The sequence below is a fragment of the Chelonia mydas genome, chromosome 3, assembly GCF_015237465.2.
Source record: "Chelonia mydas isolate rCheMyd1 chromosome 3, rCheMyd1.pri.v2, whole genome shotgun sequence".
Lineage (NCBI taxonomy): Eukaryota > Metazoa > Chordata > Testudines > Cheloniidae > Chelonia > Chelonia mydas.
Window position 1 is genome coordinate 5,403,923 of NC_057851.1, and position 20,030 is coordinate 5,423,952.

The 20,030-nt window shown below is 48.4% G+C and overlaps 1 pseudogene; it reads right to left on the reverse strand.

The window, feature by feature from the left end:
* Window positions 1–11,803: 11,803 nt before the first annotated feature.
* On the reverse strand, window positions 11,804–13,360 carry LOC102943880 (annotated as a pseudogene).
* Between the last annotated feature and the right edge of the window lie 6,670 nt (window positions 13,361–20,030).

Consider the following 20,030-nt stretch of genomic DNA (forward strand, 5'->3'; position numbering starts at 1 on the left):
GGTTCTGCATGGCCATTAAAGAGTCTATGGTGCTTTCTGCAAGAGCAACATTTGCTCAGTGTTTAAACCTTAAGCCCTCTTCTGTCAGGTGTGCTCTGTGCCTGGCTACAACACTGCACCCCAGAGGTAGCTGCATTTCAGTAGTGCCCTGTGTATTGTGATGGGGCAAGGCCAGATGGTTATAGAAAAGTAGTGGGAGACAGATATATTAGCTCCAGGCTAAACAAATCCCTGGTACCAGGATAAGTGAAATGGCAGCTGCTCCAGGTCAATTAAGACACCTGGGGCCAAGTAAGAACTTTCCAGAAGGCAGGGAGAAGGCTAGGTTGATTGGGACACCTGAAGCCAATCAGGGCCTGGCTGAAACTAGTTAAAAGCCTCCCAGGCAGTCAGGTGGGCATGCATGTCAGGAGCTGTGGGAGGAAGTTGTGCTGTTGGAGAGACTGAGCAGTACACACCATATCACGCACAAGCAAGGAGGCCCTGAGGTAAGGGTGAAGTAGAGCTTGAGGAAGTGGGGGCTGCTGTGGGGGAAGTAGCCCAGGGAACTGTACATGTCATATTTCTAAAAGGTCAGCTACCATAGCTGATATTATTAGGGTCCCTGGGCTGGAGCCTGGAGTAGAGTAGCCTGGGCTCCCCCCACCCCTACCTTTGCCCCCTGATTAAGCACTGAGACTGGGAGACAACAGAGACTGTGCAAGGGAGGATAACTTCTCCTCACCTCCCTTGCTGGCTTATGATGAAAATGGCTCAGTAGACTGTGACCCTTCTTTCTAGAGAGAGAAGGGTTATGTGGAGGGTCACAGTGAGCCTCTGAGGCTAGCGAAATCCGCCAGGAGACGTGGGACCCATGGAGGCAAGGACAGAGCTTTGTCACAGTATACAGAGAGAAATCTGATATATGGCATATGTGCTTAATTTAAAGATTATCTGGAACCTCTCAGCTAGCGTCAGTTAAATCTTTATGGGTGCAAAGGAAGAAATTCATCCTTCTTCTCTGATATGCTTCAGGGGCTAGCAGGTTCCCCAAGGGAACATAGCCCTGGAACAGGGTCCTGGACTTTAAATCTATTTACTGTATAGAGTATGCCAGTTTAGCAGTTTCCCTAAATTATTATTTGCATCCTTCTTAAGCCACTCACACAAGGGAAAATGAAACAGAACAGAAAGCCTTCTGTGATTTACAGCTGCAGGCCACAATAATTACATTAAACAGAAGATGTGTCTTCAGTAATGAGCTCTGTCGGGCATGTGCACACTGGACTAGATGCTCGGCTGGGGCATCAGTGTCGCTTTAATGAAGAGAATGGAGTTACACCGATTTACATCAGCTGCGACTCTAACTCCACAATCTGTCAATGATTCAGTATCAAAACTGAAGGGAAGAGGGGTTGCAATTATTTTAGAGACAACATCCAGTTTCTGTTCACTGTTTCGGTTCGCCCCGCTCTCCTTCAGTTTCTCTAACTCCAAAGTGCAATCTATCTGAAACAGACAATAATTCAGGGCTTTGCGTAGTTTTCAATTCAGGGATGGACGGGAGGTCACCCCTCTGCTCTCTCTCGTGACAGAACTTTTATCGGAGTACTGGCTGGTTTTATTTCAAACATGCCAAGCGATGGAGTTCAAGTGATCTCAGAAAGTTCCTGCTGGATGCATCTGTACTGACCTCTGTACTTTTCCATAAGCATTTGCCTCACACTAAAGTCCCATCTGGTAAAGACCCTGTGCAGCTGACCGAAACACCTTTTCAGGAAGAATCTGTTAGCGATTAACACCAGCTATTAATATAGCAGATGCTTTCTTAATTAACATGCTGTGCTCGTTGTATCAGAGAGCCCTCAGCAGGATTGTTAGGATTCCCTCCAACCCAGAGAAAGCCCACTGAAAACTCCCAGTTTAAAACCACGTTGTTGTTGTTTAATGAAACGAGACAGATTTCATGCAATTCACCTTAGGTGCATATTTATTCCATCAGCATAAAAAGGCACACATTGACCAAGATGAAAAACTGCTGTTCTGAAAGTGGAACACAATTCTCTAGTCCCCAGTCTTGTATCTAATTAGACTTGCCACACTTTCACATCTGCCTGTGGAAAGTAATACCCTCTTTCCAATTTATTTGCCTTCTCGGCCAGTAGCCTTTTACAAATGTGGACCAAGCCAATCTGAATGTAGTGAAAACACACTCAATGGATACTGAGCTGGGTGGCCAGGAGCATAGGTCTTTAATATTAGACAAAACACTGAATTCAGCTGCCTTGCCTTTTGTCACCTTACTTCCCCAATGTGTTGCAATGAAATGTGATACCGCTTCTTTGCGCTCACAGATTTGGAGTTGGAATCCACATCTTCAGTTTCCAGTGCCAGAAGGGAAGGAACAGATTGGGGATTCTGTTCCAGGAGCAATGTCTCAACCTCATCTTCCCCCAATTGCCCTTTGTGACCTCTCTAGATTTCCTTGTTGGGTAAAATGTGTGCTATGTTTTGATGCAAGTCCCTTGTGGTCAGTGCCAAATTTCAACACACTGATAGTAGCTGGATGCAAATGCAGAGACCTGCTCTCCCAAAATGTTCTAATGAGTGTCATGGGGCATCCATTCTCCTTTCTTCAATCAATCAGCCATGGGGCTGATGGTGGTTTCTTATCAAGTTGGAGACTTCACCTTTTTGTTACTTTTCTGGCTGCACTGCACTCACCACTGAAGATAGCTAATTTACAGTCTAAGGAGCAAGTTGCACCGATCTATCTTTTTCAGCTCTCTCATTTTTCAAAGGTTGCCCAGCCATCATCTCTTTTATTTCTTGCTAGGATATTCCTCTCACCCTTAATTCTATCCCAGAATAGAAGGAAGGGGAAAGGCTGTAGATGCTTCAGATAGAGTGGAGATTTAATAGAATAAGGCAACTAGAAACATGCAGTTTTAAGAGGGCTCCACATCAAAGCCCTTGTACTAGGGTTTGCTCACTGAAGGCAAAATTCACCCTGCCAAGGACCAGCACAAGAGCAATGAAGTCGCACTTAAACTAGGTCTCAAATGGTGCCTGGGGTCTTGTGCTGGCCCCACAACGGGAAGGCAAGAGCTAGAAAAGGCTGACTTTGTAGATGTGACCCTGATGATCAGCACCACCTCTTGTGAATCTAGGATAGAGATCATATTTTTAAGTGACTGAGAGGAGAAAAGGGAAGTGGTCAAGCTCAAAAAAGACAGAGACGCAGGAGTCAATAGGGCTTTAGATAGACTGAAGGAAGTGGTTTTCTGTCTCTAAGGCCTTGTCTATATTGGGGCGTGTAGCAGGCTGCAGACTCACCGGTGCAGCGCCTCCTGCTGGTTACCTCAGGAATTAGCTCAATTCCAGCTCTCAGAGCATCCTCTGCTAGCCAGTGTCTCACCTGCCTCAGGCCCCGTGTCCCTCCCGGACCCTGGTGCCCTTTATCTAAGGGTTCTGCCCTAGCAGTACCCCCACACTCTGGGTCTCCCCTCCCAGGGGAACCCCCAACCCTCTAAGCCCACCTTGCTTAAGTGGCTACCGCCAGTCATCATCTGGCCCCCTTTCTCTGGGGCAGACTGCAGTCTGTAATGGCCACTCATCACTGGCAAGGGGGTTAGGCAGAGGCAGCTGGTCCATCTCCGGGCTGCACCTCTTCAGCCCCGGTACCTCCTTAGGTCTTAAACAAGGCCTCAGCCTGGGGAGTTGCCAGGCTGGAGCTTCCCAGCTGCTCTTGCCTTTCCCCAGCCCTGATCTGCATCAGGTACCCTTGAGCTCCCAGGCAGCCAGGTCCTTCCCGCTCCAAGGCTGCAGAGAGACTGTGTCCCAGCTCCTCCCTTAGCCCTTTTATCAGGGCCTGCTGTGGCCTGATTAGGTGTGGCCACAGCTGTGGCCGCTTCCCCATCAGCCTACCCTTTCTCCCAGGAGCGGGGTGACTGCCCCGCTACGGGGCTGTAGCCATCTGTGTAGCTGCACTAACGCGTCCTCCGAAGGTAGCCTGGGTACACCAGCCTGAACTGGGACTGGGACCGACGCACTGCGTTTACACTAGGTATCTGCACCAGCGGCTAAAATCCCCAGCGCTGGCAAGGCTGTGTCTATGCTCCAGAGTCTATCCCAGCACAGCTACGTTGGTGTAGCTATGCTGGCATAACCCTGTAGTGTAGACGCAGCCTATGCTGACAGAAGGGGTTTTTCTGTCGGTGTAGGAACACCACCGCCCCAAATGATGTTAGCTACATCAACGTAAGCGACATTCTTCCATCGACGTAGCTGCATCACACTGGGGGCTAGGTCAGCAAAGCTCTGCCGGTCAGGAGTGTGGGGTCTTTATACTCTGAACAAGGTAGGGAGGTTGATCAAATGTAGACCAAGCCCAAGGCTTTAGAGCTACAGACTCAGCCACGTTGGTGGATCTGGTTACAATATGGCTGACCCCGCCCCATTGTTCCATCTCCGAGGGCAGGTGAGTCTGAGGGGTGGTCTACACTGAAGTTACATTGGCAAAGCTCCGTCTCTCAGGGGTGTGAGAAATCCACACCCCTGAGATATAGCTAAAACAACCTGTCCCCTGGTGTAGACAGCGCTAGGTTGACAGAGGAATTCTTCCATTGACCTAGCTAGCACCTCTCGGAGAAGTGAATTGACCAGTGATGGGAGAACCCCTCCCAGCACTGTCGTGTCCACACTGATGCCCTACAACGGTGCACGGCGGCACTGTGTCGATGTGCCTCTGTAGCGGGTTAAGTGCAGACGCAGCCTCATCCTGTCTCTGACCTGGGCTTTAGTGCACCTCCAAATGAAGTGATGACCCCATCTACAGCGCGAGATGGAAGTGAGGTGGAGACGTGTGTTGGAACCAGTTCATCCCACTGTGGTTTGGCCAGACTAGATGATCATGATGGTCCCTTCTGGCCTCAAAGTCTGTGAGTAGCACAGATGGGGACCTAAGCCTGTGCTACTACAAACTACCTTGCTGGCATCTTGATTTTTGTCCTGAAACAGGAATCTTTCTTAATAAACCCCAAGAATTTTAGCCAGTCGGGATATTTTCGAAAAGGCCGGCTCTGAAGCATCACACTCCCCATCCCTCCTACCCATCTGCCTCAGGGCTTCCTGCAGCACCTCGATCCAGCCTCAGCAGCACAGGCCTCCTGTCTGATTCTGCCTCTCGCCCACAGCCTCAGCCCGCTCTGCCCATGGCAGTTGTAAATGCCAAGTCATTTTCCTGCCTCAGTCCTGCCTCTTACTCCCCTGCTATCTCATACCCCTTTGATCCTGAACGCACGCCACCTGCTCTGCAGCCTTGGGCTCCCAGCATCTGCCCTGAAGATCAGTAGATTGTCCTTCAGACTTTCTTTTTAATGACGCAAACGTAATGCGGAGACACAGATAAAGAGAGCGGTTAAAGAACAGGGGAAGCAGAATGCCAGAACAGGTCAGGGTGAAGACGAAACAGTGTGACGAGAAGTCAAAAAGGCATCCAAGGCTGCGTGTGTCTGCTGTGGGTCTCTGGCCAGCTCCACCACAAACTTCCCTGTGCATTTCAGTTTGAGGTGGTACCCAGAACACCCCCCAGAGTCAGTCGCACAGGCCTCAGCTTGGCATGGTAAAGGGAGGAATTCATCCTGCCAGAATTCGCTCCAACTCCAGTCCTGGTGAGAGTTACTAAACTCCCCTTTGGCATTAGCTGAGGGCCTAGAGAGAAGAGTGGATATTTCCTGGTTTGTTCAGGATAACAAAACCCTTTCAGCCAACCCTGCAAGCAGCCACAGATTAACCCTTTCTGTCCCCTCAAACTCATTCCACCCAAGGTTAGGGAAGCAAAAACCTAGCCCATAGGCTGCCTAAGGAACAGGTGCCTAATTCAACAACTAGGCAAAACTTTTGAGCTAGGTAAAATGCTTTGGACGCAGTGTCCAAGTGATCTGAGAACCACAACAAAACACACAAACATGTCAGACAAATGAACAGGTTATGAAGAATCATCTGTGTCCTTTCCCACCCTTTCCTTTGATGTCTAGATATTTCCCCTTGTTTAATGTTGCCTGGGCCATGACTTATCCATCCCATAATAATAATACCTAGCTCTTATCGGTAGATCTCAAAGCACTTTACAAAGGAGATAAGTGTCATTGTCACCATTTTACAGATGGGGAAACTGAGGCACGGGGAGGTGAAATGACTTTCCTGCAGTCTCCCAACAGGCCAGTAGCAGAGCTGGGGATAGAAGCCAGGGCTCCCAGGTGCTAGCGCAGTGCACTACTCACTAGACAACACTGCCTCCCCTAGGATAATTATTATTGGCCATTGTGCCTGCAGAGGCAGGTGTATTCCATATTGCTACAGACCAACATACAAATGCAGACTCTCAAAAAACCAGTGAACACACCAGCTGCAGAGGAACAACAAAGCTCTTCTTTACTAAATAGTAGCTACTCCTGGGGGAATTCTGCACCACTGCATATGTGCAGAATTCATGTGCTGTGCAGAATTTTTCCCCCACAGAAAACACACTCTGCTGGAAAGGCACTGCAGTTACGCCTTTCACCCACCAGGGACCACTCTGGCTCCAGAACAGAGCAGCCGCTCTTGGGTGGGAGCAGCCGCAGCTGAGGATAGGGAAGAAAGAGGCTGCCTTCCTTACAGTGCCCTGACTGTGGGGTCAGGTCAAGGGGAACAGGATACTGGAAGGATGGACAGCATGGGGCACATGAGGCTGCTGGGGGGGGGGGTCACAGACTGGGGTTCAGAAGGGGTAGCGGGAGGGACAAACAGGGGCAGGGACTCAATGGGAGTGAGGGTGCAGAGTCACATGGGGAGGGGTGACTGAGTGGGGGTGCAAGGACACATAGGGACTGGGGGTGCAAGGACACATGGAGGTGCAGGGATACATGGGGACAGGGGCAGCTGTGTCTGACTGAATGAGAGAGGCTAGGAGTCAGCCAGGTCTGCATGGTGGAGGCTCCTTTACAATCCCTCTCTGCCTCCCCCTAAAAAACCTGTTCCATATTTCTCCCACCCATACCCAATAATCCTCCAAGTTTACACCCATACTCCTTCCCAGCAATTACTTCCCTCTCCCTCAGCTCCTCTGTTACCCCCGACTCCCCCAAGCCTTTGCACTGTTTCTGAGGGGTGCAGTAAATATGTTTCTGTATTGTTTAAATGAATTATTACTCAGAGTTCTGTATTAATCTGCCTAGTAAGGAACCTATTTGTCAAAAATCACTTCCTGAATCTTTTTGGTTGTCTGTATTATTACAGACATAGGTTGCTGACAGGTATTTTGAAATAAATTACCAAAATAATTGAAACTGCTGTGATTATAGTGTGTTTTGACAAATGAAGTGTGCAGAATTTTAAAATCTATTGTGTGCAGAATTTTTAAACATTTTGGCTCAGAATTCCCCCAGGAATAAGTAGCTCTACTCTGAGACACAGACCTAAGATGGTCATACATAAAGCTACGATTATGTCATGGAGGTCACAGAATCCGTGATTTCCAGAGACCTCCGTGACACTTTTCTGCCCTGGGACTGGAGCTGTCAGCAGGCAGCCCTGCAGCTCTCAGCCACTGCTGGCGGCAGGCCCTCAGCAGCTCCTAGCTGCCAGGCAGCAGGAGTCCCCTGGAGCTCCCAGGCCCCATGGGTGGGGGGGTCCCCTGGAGCTCCCAACCCCTACAGGCAGCAAGGGGACCCTGCAGCTCCAGCTGCCAAGGGCAGTGGGGCTTCTTACCCCCGACAGCAGGCAGCAAGGAGACCCCAGTTCAGCCTAGTCTGATACCCTGTCTCTGACAGTGGCCAGCACTCGACGCTGCAAATGAAGGTGCAAGAATCCCAGTAATGGAACATTAGAAATAACCTATCCATAACGGTAGCTTCTACCTAGCCCTGGTTGATGAATATCCCTCATACGCTTTGTTATCCTAGCTAATGTAACCATGCACGTTCTCATTCACTATAAAAATGTCTAAGCCTTTTTTGAGTTAAGCTCTTGATAAGTAAAGATCCCATGGCACATTTTGTAAGAGTCAAGGTGTTAGAATTTTTTTCAGGACACTGGGGCTAAGTTGGTTCATTATGTTCCAACTCCCTACATTCCTCCTGCTGCGTCAGTTGGATAAGATATTCTTCACTCTCTCTCCTGTAGCGCTGCTCTGAGCTATTTAAAGGAGGCTGCCGTCCGACCTGCCAAGTCTCCTTCATTGTGCCAGTGACCCCATTTGGGGCTGGTTTTCAGGCAGGATTTTCGAAGCCTATCCCCTCTTGGGAAGAAGGATTTCCTTGCATTTCAATGAGACATTTAAAAATTTCCCTTAAAATTAGGCCCTTCAAATTCTTATCGCTCAACAGTGGTGCACATTGCCTCGTGGAGGTAGCTGCATTTCTGAAATGATCCCTGGCATATATAGGGACTCTCTTCTCATTTACACTGCTGGGGCCAGTTGGGGGAACTCTACTGAAGCAGTGTAAAACCAGAGTGAGAACACAATCAACCCCATAACTTGTAAAGTCTTGAGAGCTTTGATGAAAAGCGCTACACGGGTGTCATGATTGTCAACCAGGAATCTCCCCTCCTAAAATAAACCTGATTTTTCCAGTGGAATAGACTGGCCCCATGGGGACTCTATTTCTCTTAAGAGCATTTATTTAGTGCTGAATTCAATGAGTCCTAATATTGATCCAAACTGAAATCTCAGATCTAACTCCCCCTGAACTTTAGGCAAGTTCACATCCAGGCTTCCTGGCCTGAACTCCTCTCTATAATGAATTGGAACCTCAGGTCCAAGCACTAGGAAAGTCTGGATCTGAATTGCATGGCATAGGCCCATCTTTAATACCAAGGCACCTCTGTGTCACAGAGAGTAGCACCTGCTCAGTACCTGATTCATTTCTGCTTTGTCATTTAAATGAGCAACTTTGGGCAAGTGTCTTCACTCCTCTGCCTGAGTTTCCCCATATGTTCAATGGGGATAATATTTACTTAGTAACATCTAGCATTTCCCAGTGCTTTTCACCCATAGATCTCAAAGTGCTTGTAAAAGCAGGTAAGTGTTACCAACCTCATTCTACAAATTACAGTTATGCCTCATTCTACAAATGGTGAATCTGAGGCATAACTAAAGTTAAAAGACTTGCTCCAGGTCACTCAGCAGATCACCGGTAATAAGGAATGTGACCCAGGGACTCCCGACTGCCTGCCTATTTCTCTATCACACTACTCTCCATCATAGGCTTTAGAGCAACAGTTGTCCTATCAGACATCTCATGGATTATTTGACAGCTGTGTGCAATCAGCTTTTCCTCCGGGGATCAGTAAACGCCCCCTTATGACCTCTGCTCACTGTTCACATGACACCAGGACTGTTTTCTTTGGCCCCTGATTAAGCACCCTTTATGCTGAAACCAATGGGAGTTTTGCCAGAGTAAGGTATGCTCAATAGGGACTTACAACTTTTGGTGGAGATGCTCAACAATCCTGTAGCCATACATGGAGCTACAGTGACCCCTGGTGGTGCATGTAAGTTTTGACTCTGGTTTACGAGGTTTAATCTTAATATAAATTGAAATTACAGTTTATACCGACCCTGGCTCTCAGAAGTTTCACAGCCTATTTCCCCCCTCCCTGGCAGCACAGATTTAATTAGTCCTGCTGTCCTCTTGCTTCTCTAACCAATTCAGACATGAGCACAGTGCTAAAGGGCACTAACAAAGCAGCTGAACCCGTACAGGACTGGAAAGCTTTCAATCAGTCAGAACAATTGAACTTGCTGAGAAGACAACTCATGAACATCTACCTCCCTGCCTGCTTACTGGCCTCTTTGTCCTGTTGCTTTCTACGATGTTCACTCTTTACGACAGGAGCACAAATTCTCTGCCCGTCCACAGCACCTTTCAGTGGAGGATCTCAGAGTTTCTGACAAACAGGAGCCTCACCACAGCGCTGCAAGACAGGAGTGATTAAAGCCAGCGGGGAAACTGAACTACAGAACTGCTGAGTTGCGCAAGTGCTCATTGCAGGTTAGTTGCAGGGCCAAGAATAGAACCCAGGAATCCTTGCAGTACCCTGAACTAACCATTAGGATGCCCTGCCTCCCCAGTTTGTTTTTTAAGTGGGAGAGTAGACAGACATACCCTCCACCCACTGTGGAAGATTCAGGTGGTTAAATATAAGAAGGAAGAGCCTCTCAATAGTGGACATGGGACATGTAATTCTCCCGTTGGTTCAGAAAAAGTCATCCCCAGATAGAGGAAAGAAGACAGTCAGACACTACCCACAACCAACCTGCACCTGGAAACACCATCTCTTATTGTAAGGCTGTCAAGGTTCCTTCCCCACTCAATAGGTATCTTATTGAATATGTCCAGAGCTCTTCCAGTCAATTTTGCAACCAATGTGGTCATCTTGTGAGCTTCAGGAATTTTATGGAGAGTGCACAGTCTCTCAAAAGTGAGAAAATATTCAGCAATATCACTGGATTCATCATACTGTGGACATAGTCGCTCCCATTTGTGGATTGTTGGGGAAGGATGGTTAGGGTTATCCAGTAGACACCACTCAGCCCTTACCTTCTCCAACTCCAGTTCAAGCTTCCTCTCTTTTTCCTTCTCCTCCATTTCTTTTTCCCTTGCCTCCATAGCTCTCCTGTGGGCAGCCTCTCGGATTTTTTTTCTGCCTCTTTCGCTGCCTCCAGTTCTCTCCTGTGGGCAACCTCTTTGGCTGTTTCTGCCTTGGGCTCTGTCACGTTTGCCTCTCTGTTTTTAACTAACTTTACACCCGAAAGTTAGAAAAAAAACAAACAAAGAAAACTTGGCTTGTCAAAAAAATAGCTTGTGCTGTAACCTGATACCGATGGTCTCTGACAGGATTCTCAGACTACAGAAAAATCCTTTGTCTCCAGGCAAATAGACAGAAAAACCCTCTAGTTGCTCTTAGTTAACCTCTTCAGGTCTGTGAAGAACTTGTGAACTTCCCTGCAGGAGGTTAACTACCCTGCCTATAGCTAGAAAAACTCCAGCTCACAAAAGCAAGCTCCCTTTTGTTATGCTTGTTGCTTTGTCCCCTTTCACAAGACCCTTTAAAATCTTTTAAAATCCTTCTGTGCTTCTGGTTTTAAAAAAAAATATCCTCAATGATTTCAAATTAATCCCACCGCTATGCCACCATGTCAAGGTTCCTTCCTCACTCTGAACTCTAGGGTACAGATGTGGGGACCTGCATGAAAGACCCCCTAAACTTATTCTTACCAGCTTAGGTTAAATGCTGCCACCACCAAAGTGTTACACAAAGAACAAGAGAAGTGCCCACTTGGAAACGTCTTCACCCCCCACCCCCCAAATATCCCCCCAAGCACTACACCCTTCCTGGGGAAGGCTTGATAAAAATCCTCACCAATTTGCCTCAGTGAACACAGACCCAAACCCTTGGATCTTAAGAACAATGAAAAAGCAATCAGGTTCTTAAAAGAAGAATTTTAATTAAAGAAAAAGAATCACCTCTGTAAAATCAGGATGGTAAATACCTTACAGGGTAATCAGATTCAAAACATAGAGAATCCCTCTAGGCAAAACCTTAAGTTACAAAAAGACACAAAAAGAGGAATATCCATTCCATTCAGCACAACTTATTTTATCAGCCATTTAAACAAAACAGAATCTAATGCATATCTAACTAGATTGCTTACTAACTCTTTACAGGAGTTCTGACCTGCATTCCTGCTCCGGTCCTAGCAAAAGCATCACACAGACAGAGAGAACCCTTTGTTTCCCCCCCAGTTTTGAAAGTATCTTGTCTCCTCATTGGTCATTTTGGTCAGGTGCTAGCGAGGTTATCTTAGCTTCTTAACCCTTTACAGGTGAAAGGGTTTTTCCTCTGGCCAGGATGGATTTAAAGGTGTTTACCCTTCCCTTTATATTTATGACAAAGGCCCTGGCCCAACTATTGGGAATCCAGGGCATCGCCCCAGGTGGCACTGGTTGACTGGAGAGACCCTGCCTATGGGAGCTGCTGACCCAGAACAGTGCTGTTTAGCTATGTGCTGTGCAACAGTTAATAAAGGTAACCTGCGTGAGATCTGACTCTGAGCTGCATTCAAGGAACTATAAAAATTGGGTGGAGTGCAAGTACTGGGCAAGATCTTTACATTCAGGTAACTGCATATAGCATCCTTCTGTTTGTCCAGCTCTCCGCATGCCCACACTAGCTGTCACCAGCACCCTTCAAGGCACTGTTTGCAGAGACAGACTGCAACCTCCTTTGTTCGTGACATCGTACCCAAGTGTTACCTTGTTCTGAGTCTGCCTTCCCCAAGGTCCCAGAGGCATGGGTCTGAGACTGTCCCCGGGTAATAGGATGTCAGACCCAACTGAGATTTCCTTCTACAAAAGCAGATTTTGTAACTGGATTGTCAACAGAGGGAATTATAAAGGAACCTGATGTGCAAGATGTACTTCCCGAGACAAATACAATGGAAATTTATTTTTATACCAAAATCCTGTTTATTTGGTTAATTTGCATGTCTGGAGCCTGTTAATGCAACTGTAAAGGAGGTGAATTAAACTCGGGGGGCCTCCTGGGGCCCCCACCACAGTGCTGAGATGTGTGTATCTGGGGGGCTGACCCCAACTCCCCTATTCCGGGATATCTATGACAAGCTCGTCATCCCCGTCCAGGGGGTCTTCGCCACTCCCCTCCTCCGCGTAACTGAACATTTGCTGGGGCACAGTGCTGAGGATGGTAGGGCATGGGAGCTTGGAGGAGAAGGGGGTCAGGGGGGCCCCCCGGGGCAAGGAGAAAGGGAAACCCCCCACCACTGAGCAGTCGGGATGGGTGACCGGTGTCAGGGACATCTTTAGCTTGCAGGTGCCCTTGGCCCGTCGCTCGGGGCGGGCGCGTTCGGGGTGGGGAGCACAGGGCTCTGGCGCCAGGTACTCAGAGGGGAACGGGCTGTAGTCGGGGGAGGCCAGCAAGCTTAGATAGGGGGAGGGCGCCCCTGAGCCTGCAGGGGGAAGCCTGAGGTCTCCTGGAGAGAGAGGCCAGAGGACGATGGGGACGAGGCTCCGCCAAGCTGGGGGCCCCGCTTCCTCTTCAGTGGCTGCGGCTCCGCCCCCTTCGGCCCCTCCCTGTCACTGTTCTCCGAGGAGGCTGTGGCCTCTGAGTCTGACGATCCCTCATCCACGTGTTCATGCTGCAGCAGCTGATCCAGAAGGAAGCTTTTATCCCGCGACACCTTCAGCAGCTTCCTCTGGACCTTGCGAAGCTCCTCCTGGAAACACTCCTGCTCGTAGATCAGCAGCTTCAAGTGCCACTTCAGGGTCCGGTAGAGCTGCTTCTAGCCGCTGGGCTCCGCCTCGGCCCCATTCATTGCCGGCGGCTCCAGATGTTAACAAAGGCCTGTAGAACATACCTGCGAATCAGTCACAGCTACAAAGAGCTCCTTCCCTCTCCCAGCTCAGATAGCTCCCAAGGCAGGGTTTAACAGCTAGAAAAATCCCTCCTTCCTTCACAAGAAACCAACTTTATTCTACCAAACATCTATCCTGCTGGCCAAGGAGATCGGTTACCCCCTGCATCATCTTCTGTAGCCATTTGGCCTGACTCAGGCATCAGCTCAGTTTCCCCTGTGGGGAGTTATCAGGCAATAGCTGCCTTCAAGAGAAATTATTGGGGCTGAACTTTTTTATTTGCCTTTTTGGCCATATAAAGGACATGCCAAGATTAGACTAAACCAGGGGTTCTCACAAAAAAAATTTTGGTGGCCACACTGACAATTTTTCCTAGAATAATTAACTTTAGGAAAAACAAATAAATATGCACCATATACATGTCTAAATCATTGTAATTTATTTATGTAGGGTTTTTTTTTTCAGAATCAGTAATAAAAATAGGTCCAGGAATGAATAGATACAACTGTACATTAAACAGAATAGAAACACAAATAAGACGCTTTGCATGTTCTTGTCTTTTTTTTGTTGTTGTTTCTGTTGGAGACCCCAGGGCATGGCCACTAGTTAAGTTGAGGGGATGGAAGGCCATAAGGGTCGAGGAGGTCTCCCTGCTGAAGGCCTAAGAGGGGTTGAGAAGAAGCCCTTAATAAAATTCAGGCCTGGCTGGTTTAAATAAGCTCTTTTGCTCTTAAAACAATGTTGCAGCCGCAAATAATGCCTTATAGGGTAAGGTTTGCTGACGCCAAGTTAAAGATAACGGAAAAGACAGCTACAAGGCCAGATAGAATGTGCTGGTTGTTTAAGTTGCTAGAAATGCTTGTTAAAGGTTGCAGAAAATAAATATTGTTGTAACCCATATAAGAAAGGCAGAGTATTTGTGTAAAATTTTAATTGGCTAATGTGTAGTGCAGTAGCATTAAGAAATATAAAAGTGTGTGTAATAACCTGCTCTGATGTGCAGGATTTGAAATTCTATTCTCCCTGTACCTTGTTTGCAGCTGCAAATAAACTTTTCTGCTTTTCCACTCCGTTGTGATTATTAAGTAACGCACACCGGGTAACGAACCCCCCCTGCTGTTGTTCGCCTCTGGCACTGGGTGCCGGCAACAGCTTTTGGAGTCCCAACGTGTGGCAACGAGGCTGCTATTTAGCCTTGCCTGGATCCCTCCTGGAGGTCGAGGATTGCAGCGACAACCGACGCCCAGCGCGCACCGGTGAGTTCATCGGGGGCCTCGGAGGAGACGTGATTTGATCAACCCTGGAGGGCATAACGGTGCAATGCACTCATATAGTGGAGAAGCAGCTGTGGGCGACGGTGAGGAACCAGTCCCTTGGACATAGGGGAGGAGCAGCTGCGGGCGACGGTGGGGAACCAGTCCCTTAAATAAGGTAGGAACCTTTTAAAATCCGGATTATATGCTCTGTTGGAACGTGGGGACGCCCAGAGTTACCCTGTAGGTATGGGACAGGAACAGAGCATGGGAGGTAGGGTACGGTGCATGCCCCTAGAGTGTATTTTAGTAAATTGGAAGGTATTTGGATCAGATCCAATGACTAATAGTAAATTGAAGCAATTTTGTACGGCTGACTGGCCTCAGTACCAATTAGAGGACCAGGAACAGTGGCCTCCCAGAGGATCACTAAATCATAATACAATCCTCCAGTTACTCCTGTTCTGTCAGCGAACGGGGAAGTGGAATGAGCATTCGTATGCTTACTTGTTTATGACCTTGTGGTCTCGTACTGATATTTTACAATGCTGTAATTTAACCCCGATTGGCCCGGTAGCAATTAATGTCAGTCCCCGGACCCCCACCCCAAATGTAATGGTAGATCCGGTGTCTCCTTCGGCCCCTACACCCACACAGAGTGAGGCTCCTTCGGCCCCTACACCCACACAGAACAAGGCTCAGAGTAAGATTCCTAGTGAAGCTCATAGTGAGGTTCGAGCTCCGTCTGCTGAAATATACCCGTTACTTACCGAGACTAAAAATTGCTCGGAATGCAGCTGAGGGTAGGCCAGCCCTTACCATGCAGGTCTATACTCACGCACCTTTTAATCCTATGGACCTGGCCGCTTTCAAAGCACAGGCTGGAGAATTTTCTATCAACCCAAGCAAGTTTGTATCGGTTTTTAAGGGATGTCTTAGTAGCTACAAGCCAGACTGGGATGATTGTAATGTCCTTCTGCAAACATTATTGACTGAGGTTGAATGAGAACAGGTCATAGCTAAAGCAAGGGAGGAAGCAAAGAGGCGATATGACCAGGACCGTAACAATATCCCAACTCCAGATGATCAGGTTCCCATAAAGGATCCTAGGTGGGACCCAAATAACAATCAGGCTATGACCCACCTCACCTCCTATAAGGAGCTGCTACTGTATGGACTCCGTCACACAGACAGAATAATTGGACTAAACCATATGAGGTAGTGCAGGACCCAAAGAAAAGCCCTGGAGTCTTTTTACAGCGCATTCGAGACACGATCCGACAGTACACCAATGCAGATCCTAATGATCCGCAAACTGAGGCAATTATTAAAGGACCATTTACAAGCAGGGCAGCCCCCGACATTAAGAGAAAGCTACAGAAAAAGGAGGATTTGATGGATATGACCATGGCACATATTTTAGAAGCAGCAAATCAAGTGTATAGTTTAAGAGAAGTGGAGAAGGAGAAGAAGCAAGTGAGATGAGGGTAGCGGCGGTGCAGGCAGGCACGAAGGGAAGTGAACGAGAAGGAAGGGGCCGTGGACACGGACGTCCAGGCCTGCAGGAGAGACGACTGGGGCACAATCAGTGTGCCCTGTGTCGGCAAGAGGGACACTGGAAGAATGAGTGCCCAAACAAGAAGGAAGGGGGGGGTACCTCTATGATGGCGATAGAAGAAAAGGAATAGGGATGTCAGGGGAGACGGATTATCCTACCCCCGGAACCCCGAGTAAAAATGCGGGTGGGAAATGAAGAAATAGATTTTTTAGTGGACTCTGGAGCGTCGCAAAATGCTGTAAATCAACCCCTTCAGTTGCCAGTAGCAGACTCCCTCACTGTGACAGGAGCCACAGGCAAAGATACCAAGTGCCTAGTGTATGCCCCAGCAGAATGTGCTTTGGGGAACAGAACCATATCCCATAAGCTGGTATACCTCCCTGAATGCCTAACACCGTTGCTGGGACAGGACCTGCTGTGTCGCCTAGGTGCCACCCTGCATTTTACTCAAGATGAAATAACCCTTACCTTACCCCCTGAAAATGCATGGATTATGGCCCTTGCAGTTAAACCCTCAGCTATGCAAGCCCCAAAATGGGACCAGTGGAAAGTCCAAGTGTATCCCCTTGTGTGGGCATCAGGGATCCCAGGAAAAGCTACTCACCAAACCCCCATTCATGTCCAGCTCATACCTGGAAAAGGCCCTATGCGGGTAAAGCAATATCCAATCAAAAAGGAAGCCAGAGAGGGGTTACAGGAAACCATAGATCGATTTCTAACATACGGTATTCTCCGGGAATGTCAGTCAGCCTGGAACACTTCCATTTTACCCGTACAGAAACCTGACGGCACGTACCGGCTGGTACAAAACCTAAGGGCAGTTAATGAACGGATTAAGACTCTGCACCCTCTTGTCCCTAACCCATATACCCTATTGGCTTCTCTAGGGGGACAGTATACCCATTTTTCAGTTCTTGATTTTAAAAATGCTTTTTTTGCCATCCCAGTTGACACCTCAGCACAGAAGATTTTCTCTTTCGAATGGGAGGACCGGAACAAAGTTAAAAAGCAACTTTGCTGGACAGTGTTAGCCCAGGGGTTTAAAAATTCCCCCACCCTCTTTGGTCAGGCTCTGGCCAGAGATCTGGAGGAGTGGAATAATGAGAAAGCCCTCCTTTTGCAATATGTAGATGATCTGTTAATTGCCACTGTGAGCTTAACTCCCTGCCTTAAAGCCACCGTGAGTCTCCTGAATTTTGTGGGACTCCAAGGATACCGGGTAGCACAAAGTAAGGCTCAGATTGCTCTCCCGCAGGTACAGTACCTCGGGTTCTACATACGGCAGGGGGAATGCCAGCTTTCAAATGAAAAAAAGGAAGCCATATGCCAAGTTCCTATCCCGAGTAATCACAAGCGGCTCAGAGCATTTCTGGGGATGGCAGGCTTCTGTAGGATATAAATCCCAGAGTTTAAACTATGGGCTAGACCCCTGTACGACTGTGTAAAAGGAGCAGACCATGACCCCTTTCATTGGACCCCAGAGGCTGACAGGGCATTTAAAATCCTGAAAAGAAAGCTGATGGAAGCCCCGGCTCTAGGTCTGCCAGATCTCTCCGAACCATTTCAGTTGTATGTACATGAACGAAAGGGGGTGGCCCTGGGAGTACTCACACAGCTGCTAGAAGCATGAAAACGTCCGGTGGCATATTTTTCTAAACAACTGGACCAAGTAGCCAAGGGCTGGCCAGCGTGCCTGCGGGCAGTGGCAGCCACCGCCCTGACCCTGGCAGAAGCAGAGAAACTGACACTAGGGGGAACAATACAGGTTTTTACACCACACATGGTATGCGCTTTATTGGATGTTAAGGGCGGCCTCTGGCTCACACAAGCACATATGGCAAAATACCAAGCAAAGCTCTTAGAGAACCCTGAGGTCACGCTGCAGCCTTGTCCATCCCTTAACCCTGCCACCCTCTTACCAGAAACTGAGAAACAGGAACATGACTGTTTGCAGATCATAGATGACCAATATTCTAGCCACCCGGACTTAAAGGATGTGCCCCTCCCAAATGCAGATTCTGAGTGGTACACTGATGGTAGCAGCATGGTGATAGATGGGCAAGGAAGGGCGGGTTATGCTATTGTGACCCTCAATGACACCGTGGAAGCTGAAAGTTTGCCCGCTGGGACCTCTGCCCAGTTGGCTGAGCTAGTGGCCCTGACCCGTGCATTCAAACTGTCCAAAGAAAAACGGGTCAATATTTTCACTGATTCCAAATATGCTTTTGGTGTGCTGCATGCTCATGCTGGCCTGTGGAAGCAGAGGGGAATGCTGACAGCCCAAGGCTCCCCAGTCAAGTACTGGCCCCAAATTCTCCGGCTTCTAAAGGCCGTGCAACTCCCTTCGGAAGTGGCGGTGGTACACTGTAAGGCCCATCAGAGGGAGGATCAAGATGTGACCAGGGGTAATGCCAGGGCAGATAGAAAGGCAAAGCATGTTGCCACCCTGATGTCCCCTCAGACTGAAAACACCTATATGCATGCCCTTATCCCATCAGTGGGGGAGCTCCCGACCCCTCAATATTCTGGGGAGGAGAAACAGCTAGCTGACAAACTTGGACTCCAAAAAAAGGAGGGATGACTTCATTGCCCGGAAGGAAAAGTCCTCTTACCAAAGGGCCTAATTCTGCCAGTATTACAGAAATTACATCAAACCACTCATGCTAGCAGGAAGGCACTTATCCAACTAATGGGAAAAGTACTTCATAATCTCCAGACACAGACCCCTGGCTGCCCAGGTACAGGCAAAATGCCTAATCTGTCAAAAGAATAACCCCCGACCAGGACACCCAGTACCACCAGTGGCCCTGAAACCCACTCCAGGCCCCGGAAGGGTGTGGCAAATAGACTTTACTGAGTTTCCCTGGACCCAAGCGTTCAAGTATCTCCTTGTTATAGTGAATAGATTCAGTAAATGGCCAAAAGTCTTTCCATGTCGCAACTGCACTGCCAGAACAGTGGCTCTCAAGTTTGTTAAGGAGATTATTCCTTGCTTTGGACTTCCCCAGTGGATGGAATCTGACAATGGAACACACTTCACATCAAAAATTGTCCAAAGCATCTCAGACACCTTACAGATTCCCTGGAAACTCCATACACCCTGAAGACCGCAAGCCAGTGGGGTAGTGGAGCGGACCAATCAAACCCTTAAGCGACATCTCTCAAAAGTATGCCAGAAGGCCTCCCTACGGTGGCCTGATGCCCTGCCCCCAGTTCTGCTCCGCATCCATGCTTACCCGAAGGGTAGATTAGGGCTCAGTCCCTTTGAAATTATGTTTTGAAAAGGCATGGCCTATAAATGGTACACCGGTTGTGTCAGGGGGAGAGTGGAAATTGGGAAATGGGTTTCTGTCTCAGTATATGTGTTCCCTGTCTGCTGTTCTTTTGTCTCTCCACAGGTATACTAAGGATTCCCAGCCTCTACCCTTGGACTCGCCAATCCACTCCCTGCAGCCTGGTGATTCAATGCTCGTATGTACCTGAAAAAACGAGCCCCTCCAGGAAAAGTGGAAGGGACCCTATACCGTCCTGCTGGTCTCCCACACGGCAGCAAAGGTCAAGGGACACAAAAATTGAATTCATTATACCCGGCTGAAAGTGGTGTCAACCCCACCCCCACCCCGGCTGAAAGGTGGACCGTGCATTCAGCCCCCTCCACTGAGGATCTTGGACGAAAATTACTATTTAAACGGCAGCCCGTCGGAAAGGCAGGAAAATAGATGAAAGGGTATATTTTATTCCCCCTCTTGGCCATGTGCCTAACCGGTACTGCTGTTTCAGGCATTGTACCCGTAAATACCTGGCTGGCACTGGCCCAGA